The 16383-nt window shown below is 45.5% G+C and overlaps 1 long non-coding RNA gene across 1 annotated transcript in view; it reads left to right on the forward strand.

The window, feature by feature from the left end:
• Positions 1-16093, forward strand: part of LOC142243142 (uncharacterized) — a 92241-nt gene extending 76148 nt beyond the window's left edge. The window contains exon 2 of the long non-coding RNA XR_012724309.1: positions 15008-16093. This is a non-coding gene — a long non-coding RNA (uncharacterized LOC142243142). The remainder of the gene's footprint in view (positions 1-15007) is intronic.
• The last annotated feature ends 290 nt before the right edge of the window (positions 16094-16383 follow it).

The following is a 16383-nucleotide window of genomic DNA, read 5'->3' on the forward strand; positions in this document are numbered from 1 at the left end:
ACTGAACCCGGAAATGCGGCGCGGAGGTACGGGGATTCATTTGTGTTAGTCTTAAAGAGACACTAACACAAATGAATACAGGGAACCGGATCGCCAGAGCTGTTTCTTGCTGGTTCGAGGAACCGGCTGCTATTTTAACAACCGGTTCTCCCGAAGAGTAGTGTGGGTGGTAGGTGTTGTGCAGGTGATACCTGCTGACTGCTGCGCTTACATTTATTCAGCCAGCTTCTACACTTCCATGGGCCTCATGCCCCGTGCTCTCAGTAAGCAGACGACTATCAGGTAACATTTGAACGATTTTACTGAACGGATGCTTCACATTTACTTTCCATTTTCTTAGGACAGACGTAATCATCATCCTTCATACATATTTGCTTCTGTAACCGGCTCGGCTCTACAGGGACGGCCGTAATGGGGCGACTTATCCTGACGTTTCTGACCCACTCCCTCAACATGGCTGTGCATCGTGCGGCCTGGGATTGTAGTCGTGTCCCCAGCTGTCGCGCTACATGCAAAAGGATTGGATATGGAATATAGTTAGTGGGGGACACACTCTTAGGCGTTGCTGTTCCACTAGCTTTCTAATCGATCCTCATCCCCATAAATCAATGACAGACGCTGTACTCTCTTCCATCACTTGAATTTTACTGTATGTCATAACTTCAGATAAACATTCTTCCCCATAAGGGAGGCACAACTTCTTCACAGGACAGAGCATACATTTTCATATCATCATTACTAGCACAGCTGTCCCACCGGCTTCCTGGAGCACCAGCCCGTCTCACTGCGGGTTTGGACATTTTGGTTGCACTGAGTTCCACTTCAGGAATCCCCAGAATCCATGTTCACGGTGGCTGTCCCTAAGGGTACTTTCACACTTGCGTTGTTTTCCTTCCGTCACAATCCGCCCTTTTGGAAAACAGCGGAATCCGTTAACGGATTCCGCTGTTTCCCATAGACTTGTATGGAACACAGCTTGTGCCAAAAGGACCTGCGTTGCTTCCGCTGGGCGACGCTCCGTTGCTTCTGCCCAGCGAGAGGAACGCAGCATGTAACTTTTTTTGAGCAGCGGAATCCTTAGGATTTCACTGCGCATGCTCTCTCTGGCTCCCTGCACCCGTAACCAAGATAAATATCGGGTAACCAAGCAAAGTGCTTTACCCGATATTTACCCTGGTCACGTGTGCAGGGAGCCCGACACTTTCCCGCTCGGCTCCGCCCCCTCCCGCACTCCACTCCGCATGTATGTATATACATACACATACACACACATACACTCACCTGTCCTCAGCGCCATGGCCCCGCTCGGCTCCACCCACTCCACACTCCGCAACCCGCACACATTCTCGGCGGCCGAGCGATCAGCTGATCACCCGGCGCTGGGAGCGATCAGCTGATCACCCGGTGGCCGGCTACTGGGAGCGATCAGCTGATCACCCGGTGGCCGGCTACTGGGAGCGATCAGCTGATCACCCGGTGGCCGGCTACTGGGAGCGATCAGCTGATCACCCGGTGGCCGGCTACTGGGAGCGATGAGCTGATCACCCGGCGGCCGGCTACTGGGAGCGATCAGCTGATCACCCGGCGACCGGCTGCTGTGAGCGATCAGCTGATCGTTCACAATAGTCTGCCACCGGTAAACTGTAAAAAAAAAAAAATCTAAACGGATTCCGCTGTTTAGCAGCATCCGTTGTGCCACTATATGCAACACATCTGTTGCATCCGTCACACAACGCAATGCAACGGATGCCGTTCAACGCAAGTGTGAAACTAGCCTAAGACTTGGCCCCACGCTTTGCATCCATGCACGTTCCGCCTGCTCACTTATCCACAGGATTGCTCTTCAATTGCTCCCAGGAACCACTCTGTCTGCACAGCTTCCTTCCTCTTCTTCTCCCACTACAACTGACTGTCCTCTTTCCTCCCCTCCGCCTTTTTCTGTCACCGTGGATTGGACTATCTGTCTTGCTCTAGCAACTCCACCACTATACCTTTCTGATACTCCTGGCCAAACTTTGGGGAGTGCAGCACCATCTAGTGGTAGCTGGTGGGACTGTGATTTACCCACAATATTCTATGTGCATTGTTCCATAACAGGTAAAAGCAAATAATACATTAATACACAGCCACAGTATAAGATCACCCAATATAATATCACAGGATTTCAGGGAGGCTTGCAGGGGTTAGGTCAACCTCCTACAGGAACATTGCCACAATGTGCCCTGGGCTAAGGGCAAAGAAGAAAGTCTTAATAGGGACACCTTCAGGATATTACGGTTGTGTGGCTACATATTAATATGTATGTTTCTTGTTATTTAATAGGACAGATACCCATCAGCTAACGCTATTTACCTACAAATATATTGTTAATCTGCAAGTTAATAGCGTTATGAAGGTGTCTGGCCACTATAAAATTTTAAAATGCTTCTTATTTTAATTTATTTAATAAATTCCTGTAGGCTTCTTGACCCCTATTCAGAGATCCAAACTTTTTCACTGTTAAAGAACATTAGATGAGTGTCACAACGATAGTAATATACCACAAAAGAAAAAATTATAATTGTCATTGACTGATTTAATATGAATGAGGACAGATCTTAATATTTCATTTCTGTATGCTTCTTGTTCTTATTTTAAAAATACAGTACAGAATATTTGACTAGTAAAGGTTTCTGATGATAATCACCTCCTAAGGGAGCATTTTCAGGTTCCAATACCTGAAATGTTGTGTACAGTGGGTATGGAAAGTCTTCAGACCCCTTAAACTTTTTTCACTCTTTGTTTCATTGCAGCCATTTGGTAAATTAAAAAAAAGTTCATTTTTTCTCATTAATGTACACTCTGCACCCCATCTTGACAGAAAAAAAGAGAAATGTAGGCATTTTTGCAAATTTATTAAACAAGAAAAACTGAAATATCACATGGTCCTAAGTATTCAGAACCTTTGCTCAGTCTCTCATATTTAAGTCACTGTCACATGCTGTCCATTTCCTTGTAATCCTCCTTGAGATGATTCTACTCCTTCATTGGAGTCCAGCTGTGTTTAATTAAACTGATAGGACTAGATTTGGAAAGGCACACACCTGTCTATATAAGACCTCACTGCTCACAGTGCATGTCGGACTAAATGAGAATCATGAGGTCAAAGGAACAAACCAAGGAGCTCAGACAGAATTGTGGCAAGGCACAGATCTGGCCAAGGTTACAAAAGAATTTCTGCGGTACTTAAGGTTCCTAAGAGCACAGTGGCCTCCATAATCCTTAAATGGAAGTAGTTTGGGACCACCAAAACTCTTCCTAGACCTGGCCGTGCAGTCAAACTGAGCAATCGTGGGAGAGGTAAAGAAGAACACCAAGATCACTGTGGCTGAGCTCCAGAGATGCAGTAGGGAGATGGGAAAAAGTTCCACCAAGTCAACTATCACTGCAGCCTTCCACCAGTCAGGCCTTTATGGCAAAGTGGCCCAACGGAAGCCTCTCCTCAGTGCAAGACATATGGAAGCTCGCATACAGTTTGCAAAAAAAACACATGAAGGACTACGAGAAATAAGATTCTCTGGTCTGATGAGACGAAAATAGAACTTTTTGGTGATAATTCTAAGCGGTATGTGTGGAGAAAACCAGCCACTGCTCATCACCTGCCCAATACAATCCCAACAGTGAAACATGGTGGTGGCAGCATCATGCTATGGGGGTGTTTTTCAGCTGCAGGGACAGGGTGACTAGTTGCAATTGAAGGAAAGATGAATGCGGCCAAGTACAGAGATATCCTGTAAGTAATCTCTTCCAGAGTGCTCTGGACCTCAGACTTGGCCAAAGCTTCACCTTCCAACAAGACAATGACCCTAAGCACACAGCTAAAATAACAAAGGAGTGGCTTCAGAAGAACTCTGTGACCATTCTTAACTGGCATAGCCAGAGCCCTGACCTAAACCCAATTCAGCATCTCTGGAGAGACCTGAAAATGGCTGTCCACCAACGTTCACCATCCAACCTGATGGAACTGGAGAGGATCTGCAAGGAAGAATGGCAGAAGATCCCCAAATCCAGGTGTGAAAAACTTGTTGCATCATTCCCAAGAAAACTCATGGCTATACTAGCTCAAAAGGGTGCTATTACTCAATACTGAGCAAAGGGTCTGAATACTTATGACCATGTGATATTTCAGTTTTTCTTGTTTAATAAATTTGCAAACATTTCTACATTTCTGAGGTTTTCCTGTCCAAGATGGGGTGCAGAGTGTACATTAATGAGAAAAAAAAATGAACTTTTTTGAATTTACCAAATGGCTGCAATGAAACAAAAAATTAAAAATTTTAAGGAGTCTGAATACTTTCCGTACCCACTCTATAAGGGATACATGTCAAGGATTAATATCTAAGGATGCAAATTTTTAAAGATCCTGTTATGCATCTGTAGGATGTGGCTAGATTGCTCCACTCCTATGGTGGTTAAATATAATCTGTATGATGTATTTTATAGTGTGTATCATAAAAGTTGTGTTTTATAAAATAACTAAGTGTTGCTGACCCAGAGCAGTCCTGTGGTTGGTGCCATCTAGCGGCAAAAAGTTTAGTGTTTTTTATTTAATACTGTGTTTTTCTCTAATGTTGTGTTTTATTGCAATGTAAAGTATAATCTGTAATGTGTGATTAATATATTAACCATGTAATGTAGAGTATAAGAATGTTAGCAAGATAGGGATTACAGTTAGTAAAGGTTTTAGTATGTACAGTGTGGCAGGTACTTCCCGGCTGCATAGGGAACGGAGAGCAAAGATGGGAGGAGTGACAGAGGGTTCGCTGGTGAGACAGGCTAGAGAGAAGTTAGTTCTGCAGAGGGATTGCTGCGATTGGTGCTTGGTAACTTGGGCCCGTCGGAGAACACGGTGGAATCCTCGAAGTGTTTGGAGCCTAAGGCTCACCTCTGGACAGGCTTAGAAGAGTTCAAGGATTAGATGGATGAGCTTGAGAGAGAGTTCCTCGGGAAGTCGAGGGGCTGAAGCCGTCCTACAAAGCTGTGCATAATCTCTCTCCTCCGTATATCTCCGAACTAATCTCCCACTACACTCCAACACGTCACCTCCGGTCCTCCCAAGATCTCCTTATCTCCTCCTCTCTCATTCGCTCATCACGCAACCGACTCCAAGACTTCTCCCGAGCATCCCCAGTCTCCTGGAACTCGCTGCCTCAACACGTCAGACTATCCCCTACCCTTGCAAACTTCAAACGGAACCTGAAAACCCACCTGTTCAGAAATGCCTACAATCTACAATGAACTCACTGCCGCCCGACCACCGTGCGGAGCTGCCGCCCAATCTACACCCCACCTACTGTCTCCTCCCCATAATCCTATAGAATGTAAGCCTGCAAGGATAGGGCCCTCTTCCCTCTGTACTAGTCTGTCTACTGTAACTTGTATATGTATTTTGTATGTAACCCCCTTCTCATGTACAGCACCATGGAATTAATGGTGCTCTATAAATAAATAATAATAATAGTGAGTGGAGGTAGCTGCGGATAGAAAAGCAAAGGGAAGTGGAGGCTTGGGCTCAGCAGCTGGAAGGCTAATTCCTAGGCAGAAGTACCTCATAGAACAATGGCAGCAGATTGAGATTGGAATGGCCATATCTGTCGAAAGGGTTGAAGAACAAATAAACCGTTCCATGCTGTATTTAAAAGAGAATCTCTGTGTGATATGTTCCCTGCCACGTCTACAATGGTAACTGGCTGTGGGGAGGTTGACGCTCCCCTGAAACCGAAGTAAGTGTCACACCCTCCATCTGGGGCGGATCTGTACCACCCCCCGGGCTCAGCTGCGACCGCCGAGCCACTCTGATCCGTGCTCGTACTGCGGGTGGTGGCTCGAGACTCTCACTGACCCGGGGGTCACGTCACTCTGCAAGGGAGTTGGCGCTACACGCGGGGATCTGGGTGAAGAAGTCCACGGCCGGGGCCGAGGTGGTTTGATTTGAGATGTTAGTTCGTGACGCCACCCACGGGTTGTGATTGTAGACACCACCGCTGCGGTGAAGGTATGGGGACTCCCGGGAGCGGTGTAATGGCGCAGCTAGGTGTTGACCCCTCCGTGGGTAGGGGGCGTTGGTCCCGGGGCCCGGTAGGCGAGGGCCGGGGTGCAGGGTGAAGTGTTGCGGTGCAGTGCAGTGCGGTGCCTGATGGCACTGGTGTACTCACTCTGACACAAGACACAGTAGTCTCTGGTAAACCAAACGGAGTGATGAACGGGGCCCGCAGCCAGCTGCAGCTTCTCCCAGAATAGGTTGGTGGTTTCCGCCTTTCTCCTGCACCTCTGTGTGTAAATGTTTGACTCCTATGCCTAGACACCGGTAGTCCGCTCCCCGACTTGTATATGCCGCAGGAGACCGTTTGCCCGCAGACGCTGGCCCTTTGGGTCTCTATGCCTTGGCGGTGACTTTACCCTGTATGGTTGGGCTGTTGTCTTCTAACGGGACTTGTGTGGGATAGGTCCTAAAGTCCAGTCCTCAATCAGTTGATTCGACTCGGCCCTGTCGGTTCAGGGCTTTGTACTGGGTCTGAATACGCTGCCTAGTGCTCCGGTATCCAGTTGGCTCCCCGGTTCGGTTCCGGCGGGCCACTACCCTGTCCCAGTCCCTTACGGTTCCACCGGTCGTCTTCCCGGTCTCCAGCAGGCGGCCACCACCGTCTGCCTCCTTGCCAATGGCGACTGGGCTCCGACCCAGCCACCTGGTAGTCTGTTGGCAGCCTGGACACAGGACTGCCCGTGAACTTGACTGCTCTCTCCTTGCACTTGAACTAGACTCCTCTAGACCCTGCCTTGACTAACTGTTTTCCCGCCTCCAGGCCTGTGAACTCCTCGGTGGGCGGAGCCAACCACCTGGCTCCGCCCCCTGGTGTGGACATCAAACCTGGAGGGTGGTGACAAGGTTTTTTAGTTTGCTGATGTCACCTAACTGGGAGGGGGGTGTGGTGTTGTGTGTGACTACTTGGGACGACCCGACTAGTGCGGGGCATCACAGATCACAAACACAGGTTCAGTCTGGTGAAGTAGTGCGGAGCCCTGTTGGCCCAGAGTTGGCACCCCCCTATAGGTGGCGCTGCGAGTAGGGTCGTTTCTCTCACAATCTGTCAAGACGGACTGCAGTTAAGATGCCTGGGAAGAACAAGTTATGGAACGTGGAAACATAGGTGACAAGATATGGCCAGGTGCCAAGCGTGGGAAATGCTCATTTTGGGCGGAACTGAAGAAAAAGAGCGCAAAACAGTATCTGGTGGGCTCGGAAACTGTAGATTAAGAAATGCCCCGTGTGCAGTGGAGCCTGCCCCTGGAAAGTTCACCAGGGGGTGAGGAAAAAAGTACCAAGCACTGCCCTGCGTATCCAGAAGCTGGGGATTAAGCATCTCCCCATGTTCAGTGGTGCCCGCCTCCGGCAGGTGAACCCAAGGGAGAGAGTCCGTCCATCCCGCGATGCTGATCGGGAATGGGCGGCAGCCCTGAAGAAACGGGAAGAGAAACCAGAAGAGGCCACACTCTCTGGAGTGTGCGGTCCGGAAAATGGAGACCTCCCAACCATTGCAGACCACACCATTGCAATCTTGGAAGGTGAAGGACGATTTTATAGAGCCTTTTCTGGCAAGAGACAGCCAGTGGTATGGTCTGCAGGCCCAAAGTGACCATGGTTGGCAGGAATGGATCTCCCAGCTGGCTACTAAAGCTAAACAAGGTTGACTGGGGGGCCTGGAAGTGTGTAAGCAGACTAGAGATGAGTGAACCTGAGGCTTGAGGTTCCTGATTCGGAAACTGAGCTCCAAAAAAACACAGTTCGGGTTCAAGGTTCGAATGAGTGACGAGTACAAACCACTCGAGCAAGCATCACTATGCTTGGGTATTAGTGATGCACAGCCCTGTGCAAACCGCGTGCAGTGTTTGATCGGCTCACATTTGGGGTAAAATCAGCGTGATCAGATAAAGTGTATACACTCAACCTCCCCCCGTTATGTGCCGTTAGCAAACACTTAGCAAAACACTTCTGGCGAAGGGTGGCAGGGGTTTATAAAAAATAAATCTTTTAGGTTTGTGTGTGTACACAACGTCTGTTCACGCTGATTTTACCCCAAATGTGAGCTGATCAAACACTGCACGCAGCTCTCACAGGAGGGCTGTGCATCAATCATACCCAACATAGCACTGCTCAATTGATTGGTTCGCACTCTTCATGAACCTCGAACCCAAAACTTGGGGTTTTTTTGGAGCTCTGTTTCCGAACCCGACATTCAAACTTCGAGCCTCAGGTTCACTCATCTCTAAAGTGGAACCCGGGGTCGGGAAATGGCCACTGCTGTGGAAGACATCATGCTCCCTAAAGTAGCGGTTGAGGTGTCGACCTAGAAGGCCACCGTTAGTCGAGTAGTTGGGTCTGGCAATTGATAGGGGCTTGGCCAGAATAGCAGCCCGGAGCAAAAGAGACCCTACCTGCTCTTGTGACAAAACCGTTGTCACCTCTGGTTGGTGAAGGTGGCTATCGGATCCCTTGTCCCAACACCCTCCGGCCAAGAAAGCCTCAGCCCGACATGCGGCTGAAGTGAAGTGAAGTGGGTGCCGCAGGTGATGGAAAGGAAAAAGAAGCGGGAGGCCTGGGTGAGAGCCAAGTTGGCATAGACGGGAGGTAGTGCCATCGTCGGCCGCATTACCCATAGGGTGATCCATCAACTTGATCATGGGTGTGGCTACATTTTTATCCAGAAAGACGAGATCAGGGAAAAAGTATATGTCAATGCCGGTTTGGTGTGTGATGGTCTTGCTCTTACCTGGGGAAACCGGGTCCGCTTCGTGAAAGAGGATGGCCTCCATTAGTGGTACGTACATGGTAGCCGTGGTCCACGAGATGGCTGAAGACGTTTTTTGGGAAGCGTTACAGGTGGATGACGCGTGCCCCAGTGAGGATCATCCAGCTGCTCTGATGCTCGATACCTGACACCCTAGTGGCGAGACAGAAGCCAGCTTCCCAGAAGCATGCCGGCATCAAGTGGAGTGGCGAGTCCTCCAGACATTGTCAATGTGGCCCAGGGGGCTCATGTGGCCATGTATGTAAAGACGGCTGAGTGTGAAGTCCGGCCGCAAGTGTGACGGCGTAGGTAAAATGTCGAGTCTCAGAGTTCTCAGAGTTGTGCCTGTTGCACTTCAGCACGGAACTGCTCCGAGTTATGTGGGAATCGATCGAGAGACTCTGCCTCTGAAGATGGCCTCAAGTGGCCAATGGTACTTACTTTTGTTTGTCCCCCTCCCTAGTTATGTTGCGCATGTTGTGCTCCCCTATTTTGGAATGCCAAGTGGCTAGGTGGCTGCCGAACCCATTTGCCCTTGGCCCGAGGAGATTTCCCCTTTGTCCCAAAGACTTTGCCCTCATTTCCCCAAGGTTTTTATTCCTATGGACCTTTATCTATCCTTGGGGCTTCAGGACAGTGTTATTTACCCTGTACTGGCATCTGCAAAAAGTGGAGGAGTTGGAACCTGCGGACCCTCAGGAGTGTGTCCGGGACGGACTGTCATGCATACCTGCTGTTTCGGATGATGGGAGAAAAGCAGGTTAAATACCGCGCCAAACCACAGGAATCAGGATGAAAAAGTAATTCTCTTTTCTTTATTTTCACAGGTCTACGCGTTTCAAGGACATATCCGTCCTCTTCCTCAGGACAAATGCAGAGAACACTAACTAGATAGTGTTCTCTGCATTTGTCCTGAGGAAGAGGACGGATATGTCCTTGAAACGCGTAGACCTGTGAAAATAAAGAAAAGAGAATTACTTTTTCATCCTGATTCCTGTGGTTTGGCGCGGTATTTAACCTGCTTTTCTCCCATCATCCGAAACTACTCTGCTGTTGCGGGACTGCTGCCTTCCACGTTTGTTTCATGCTACTAAAGGAGTTGTGACTGGCACAACCCCATCAGGTGAGTGCTTCTATTGCACATTCACTTTTCCATCTGTTATACCGGATAAGACCCTATTTTGCGCCTTTTTCCCACAGTTTATTTTATCTTGTGCATACCTGCTGGAAATAGACAGGCGCGAGGTACAGGCCGTTGCTGACAAATAAGAAACTGTTGCCTGCGGGAAGCCTGCTTGTAAATATGTTTTTCCCCGTTCAGTATCCAGATGGAGGAAAATGGACTCTGGCCTACGGCCATTCAGACTTTAAAGTAAATAAGTACATATTGCCTAATGAAAGTCCTGGCTGAGGACAGCCTGATTTAAGAAGGGAGGCATGTAGTAGGTGGCTTGATTAGCACACATCTACTGTGGTTAAATATATGTCCAATGTATTTTATAATGTGTCCATCATAATAGTTGTGTTTTATAAAATGGCTAAGTGTAGCTGAGCTGAAGCAGTGCTGCGGTCGGCGCCATCTAGCAGCCAAAAGATTAAATTTTTACTGTACTGTGTTTTACTCCAGGTGTCCTAACAGCTGGGAACTCCAGGAAACTTTAAAGCTTCATTACAGGCTATTTTAAGGTAAACGGACCTCACAGCTGCTGGGGAGACCAGGTGGCTGTGAGTTCCGGTAATTTTTTTAAATTACCAGAGCTCACAGCCACCGGGTTTCACGGCAGCTGTCAACCCTGAACTTTAAGGATGCCTTTAACGTTCTTGGTGTTTCCAGCTACTGCTGGAGGCAGTGAGCTCTGGTAATACTTCACAGCCTCCAGGTATCCCTACAGCAGGGAACTCCAGGAACCGTAAAGGCTTATTTAAGGTTCCCAGGCCTCACAGCTGCCGAGAGACCGAGTGGCTGGGTGCTCCAGTAACCTTTTAAATTACCAGAGCTCACAGCCACCTGGTCTCACAGCAGCTGTAAACCTGGTAACTTTAAGGGAGCCTTTAATGTTCCTGAAGTTCACAGCTGCTGAGACATCTGGAGCAAGTGAACTCTAGTAGGAGTTCACAGCCTTCAAGTGTCCCAACATCGGGAAACTGTAGGAACCTTAAAGGCTCCTTTTAAAGTTTTCGGGCCTCACAGCTACAGGACTGTCGGACTGCTGTGTCACCGTTTCCCACAATTCAACAGTCTGGCAATCCGGCAATCAGGTTTACACTCTGAGGCTCCCCCACTGCTCTCAGTGAACTCAGTGGAACCTGCTGCTGGATTACCAGACTGTCTGATTGTGGGACACTGCCACACAGCAGACCAGCAGTCAGGTTACGGGAGTTCACACTAGGGGGATCCCCCTGCTCTCAGTGAACTCTGTTGAACCCGCTGCCAGATTGCCAGACTGTCGGTTTGCGGGACACAGCCCCACAGCAATCCGGCAGCGGGTTCAACTGAGTTTACTCAGGGCAGCGAGGGAGCACTCGAGTGTGAACTCCTGTGACCTGACTGCCGAATTGCCGAACCTCTTGTGCCACCATGTCCTGCAATCTGGAAGTCCGGCAATCTGTCAGCGATTCATCGGTGGTCACACTTGGTACCGTGGGCACCTGGCTGTGAACTCCAGTGAGCTGACTGATGTTACCGCTTCTAACTGCCAGGTCTCCCGCTGTCCTTAGTATGTTCTAAGAGCTGCAGTGACCAGTCTCGTTTTCCATCACTGCAGCTTTTATGTAGCAAAGCCAGGATCATCGTGGGCCGTCGTGTGGATTATATCGGATCTGCAGGGGAGTTTTGAGGGTCAATATATTGGTGAAAGAATGTGTGTTTTTTTATTATTTAAAATAAAGTATTTTGTGTGTTTGTGTCTTCTTTTTTTTTTTTTTTTTCTTTTTTTTTTTTCTTACCAGATTGGTAATGGGATGCGGGGTCATATAGACACCTCTCCATTACCAACCTAGGGCTTGATGGCAAAATAGAAAAGATCTCCAGCTTCCAAATGCATAAAATCAATTTCTTTTATTCCAAAAATTAAAATCCAAAGTACAGGACTTGATCCAAAATAGTAAGAGCAATTAGAAATGCAAGATGTCCTTTGTCTGAGCATATAGCTTATGTTTCATAAAGGCTCACTTTTAACCGTAAGGGGATGAATGACACAGGTGGTATAATCAAATGATCCCAAATGAAGGGGAAATTAGTACTGCACCAAGCTGTGGCAGTATAATACCCGTAAAGGTTTTACAAAATGTGTACAAATACAAAGTATAATGCATTGATCATTAAATAGTAATAATAAATTGTAAATCAATTTTGTATATTATATACCGACAAAATAAACATTCCAATGGGACACCATTATAGTCACATGATATATACATATATTCGATATAGTAAAGACCCCCTTATTTCTGTCTCCATGAGTTAACTGGAGTCCCATAACATGAGACATCCTGTTATATCTAATCTATGATTCAAATATGAAAGCAACCAATTTTGCAGCAAAAATTAAAAAAAAAAAAAGGGGAAAGGTCTGAATATGAGGATGGTTAATAATGATACATGATCTCTCGTCGTGAATTAAATCCATAAAGAGAACATGTGCCTAAGTTAAATATCCAAAACGCTTCGCGATTTAACAGTTTTCTCCTATGGTTACCACCACGGCTACAAAAAAACACTCTTTCAATACCTGAAATTTTAAGGGTAGAAGTAGATCTATCATGAGCATTAATAAAATGTTGTGCTATAGATATAGAAGATTGGTGCACGTAGTTAATGAGACAATGTCAGTGACATGCTCTGAAAATCGCTTCTTAAGCGGGCGTATACTATAGCCTACATATTTGAGATTACATTCAGTACATTCCAATAAATAAACTATTTTTCGTATTGCAATTGATGTACTGTTTAATATCATGTGTCACACTGGAATCATGGATGGAAGGGGGTTTTTTTATACCTTTTGCGTGAGTGCAAGTTCTACAGTTTGAGCTGCCACATCTATAGAAAACCACAGTATCAAGCCATAATTTAGTGTGGGAATTTACAGATAGGTAGCTTGGGGAGATATTACCAATGGTTCTTGCTTTTTTTGCCATTGTTATTATTACTCATTTTGTTATTATTGTAAATTTTCTGAGAATGGCCGGACTCTATATTATCCCCACTATGAGAAGTAGTTGTTTGATTACGGGGGATTTTAAAATCTGAATTAGAGTCAGTATTCAACATCTCTTCTCTTGTTTTAGTAGAAACAATCCGATTATCTCTCTCCAATGTGCATGGAGGATAACCCCTAGTTGAAAGTCTATTTTTAGAATTATTCAGCTCCTGATCAAGACTCAAAGGAGAGCTGCAGTTCCTTTTAAGACGTGTGTATTCACGCACAGGGATTGATTCAATAGTATGTCTTGGATGACTTCTGTTTGCGTGTAATATAGTATTACCTGCGCATGGTTTAATATGTGTTGATGTGCTAATTATTTCTCCCAGCACACCTTTGAGTTGCAAATCCAAAAAAGAAATCGCTGCAGGATCATCATGAGTATGTGTAAATCTGAAATTATATGGATTATTGTTCTTGTAGGAAAGAAAATCTGGTACGGCAGATAGATCACCTCCCCAAATGAAGAGTAAATCATCGATGTATCTGCCATACCAAAAAACGCATGATGTGAATGGGTTCCTATCAGAAAATATGAATTCATGTTCATAGAATGCCATTACCAGATTGGCCAACGAAGGGGAATATTTCACACACATCGATATGCCGAACTTCTTGTGCCACCATGTCCTGCAATCTGGAAGTCCGGCAATCTGTCAGCGATTCACCGGTTGTCACACTTTGTACCGTGGGAACCTGGCTGTGAACTCCAGTGACCTGACTGATGTCACCGCTTCTAACTGCCAGGTCCCCCGCTGCCCTTAGTATGTCCTAAGAGCTGCAGTGATCAGTCTCGTTTTCCATCACTGCAGCTTTTATGTAGCAAAGCCAGGATCATTGTGGGCCGTCGTGTGATCACGTTGGATCTGCAGTGAAGTTTTGAGGGACAATAAATTGGTGAAAGAAGGTGTGTTTTTTAATATTTGAAATAAAGGATTTTGTGTCTTTTTTTTTTTTTTTCTTTTCTTACAAGATTGGTAATGGGGTGGGGGGTCTCATAGACTCCTCTTCATTACCAACCTGGGGCTTGATGGCAACTGTTTTTTTTTTTTTTTGTTTTTTTTTAATATATAAATTATAGCTGATATGAACCCCATATGTTACCTTGATTGCTACTGCACCAGGGCAATCGGGATGAGCCGGGTAAAGCGCCACAATTAACTTATCTAGTGGATGCATCAATTGGTAGATAATCCCTGCATATAAGTGGCTGAAAATCAGGTGCCAAACATTCGGGAAGGCAACTCAAAACTCATGAGTCGAGTACTAAAATATTTTGTAAATAACGAGTATCCCAAATACCTTAATATTTGTGCGAGTAACGAATAGTACCGAATATATTCACCCATCACTAATTATTACACTAGATAAACATTTTATTAATAAAATCAACTTTAGTTTCAGACTACTTCTTTTATGATTTTTTTTTTTTGTATAAAATTAAAAGAAAAATAGAACAGTTGTCATAAATCCTAAAAATGTCTAAATTTCTTATATTACAACCACTAAGTAATAAACTTATTCATATGTTACAACTGCTTGTGTACATTGAAGATAAAAATACAATTTTGGATATTTAAGTACAATACTTTTAAGTCCACACTTCTTTTGTTGATGCTCATTGTGTTTGTTCTTTTCATTATGTCAGTCATTACATGTTTTAGGGTACAAACCCACAAAGACATTGATGCTTATAATTGTTTAAGTTTGGGTTCACGGGAATGACTTTGTAAGAGAGGTGTAAAAGTTTTGCATTCGCTAGTACTTCTTATGAGACTGAACAAACACTGTTTTCTAGTGCTCTAGACTAGGCACATTTCTCCCAAATCACTGCTTGTCATGGGCAATTTCCAGCACTGATCTAATCTAGAGATTTGCACTTTCAGGAAAATATCAATCCTAATGAGTTTTTGCTGTCTTCTCAGGCTTAATTATTTAAAGACTGTGCTAAAATATATATATTTTTTTTTTCTATAGGTGTGGATGAAGCTATCTTAAGATTCGTATGACCCCCCCCCCCCTTGGTAATACATGCAAGAAGGAAGCCCATACATTTCCAACTTTTTCAAGACCAGCCAACCATCTAATGTGTATGGCAGTATTCCAACTCTTCTGGTGACAGATGCTTGGGAAAAAGAGAAGGGAATACTGGATTTCAAGAATTCTGATTTTTGTCCTCACAGTGGATTAGCCACTTCCAGTGATGTCTAGCAGATTCTTATTTTCCTCTCTTATTGTCACAAGGGTCTTCTGTCCTTAGGAGACTTGTGACAGGTTTAATATCTGAGCCTCACATTGCCTTGTGAGACTCTGGTTTTTAAATGTAGTTTCTTTCTTTTGCTGCAGCAAAGGTTAGTGACATTTTCCTTGTTGGTAGTTCCTGGTTAGTCCTCTCTCAGGTGCAGTCGGTTTGTGACTACTCTATTCGTCATTAAATAGTCACATGTTCCATCACATGATGCCAGTTATAGAAATCATTCTGAACGGACCACTGTGGAGAAAGGGAGCCTCTGGAACTTGTTGAGGTCATGCCGCTTGAAGCTCTGGTGCTTGGCTTCAGCTTTGGAGTTCGAGTTTATACTTCTTTTTTGTGTATGTTTCCCTGTCTGTCTTCCGTCACTTGTGTCTTTTTACTGTAATGGTGAATCTGGTGCGCTCACTGGCCTTTTCACTAGCCACAGTGAGTGAAGGGAAAGCTAGGGACTAGGCACGTGATGGCGACAAGGGGAAGGACCTGCCTAGGGAAGTTAGGGAGCAGACACAGGGTATTGTCAGGTGGTGACTTTTCTCCCCTCTCTCTATCATAAGTGCCTTCCTAACCCCTTTCCATCCCCGTTGTACCTCTGTGTTGCGCCAGACATCCCCTTGATGCTTATTTAGACACATATGAACTATGAAGAAATAGCTATTGGCAAAATAAACGATCAGCAGATGGCTGTCTAAAGTGTAAAGATAATTTTAAAAAACTATGGCTAATTTTGTCATTTCTTTCTAGGACAATATTCTAGCATGTAAAGTAAATACTCAATAAAAGCTCCTCTATGGTGGTATTCTATAAACAAATATATGATTAGTCATTTTATTTTCAAAATTAAGTTTGAAACACTTTGGAGCCAAATCGTCAAGACTGGCGCAGTACACACTCATGCTATGCCAGCGTGTTGGCACCGAATTTATTAAGAGTGGTGTACATCTCCGTGTGCTATTCCAGAGATGCTACTCTGCCACTTTTCATGACCACATTTTGTCCTGTCCCGAGTTCACTCCAGCTCCCTCAAAGCTGATCTAACTCTGCACTGCACAAAAAATACAACTTTTTAAAGCTTTTACATCACTTTTGTGGTATAAAAGTA

This window comes from Anomaloglossus baeobatrachus, chromosome 6, assembly GCF_048569485.1.
Source record: "Anomaloglossus baeobatrachus isolate aAnoBae1 chromosome 6, aAnoBae1.hap1, whole genome shotgun sequence".
Taxonomy (NCBI): Eukaryota; Metazoa; Chordata; class Amphibia; order Anura; family Aromobatidae; genus Anomaloglossus; species Anomaloglossus baeobatrachus.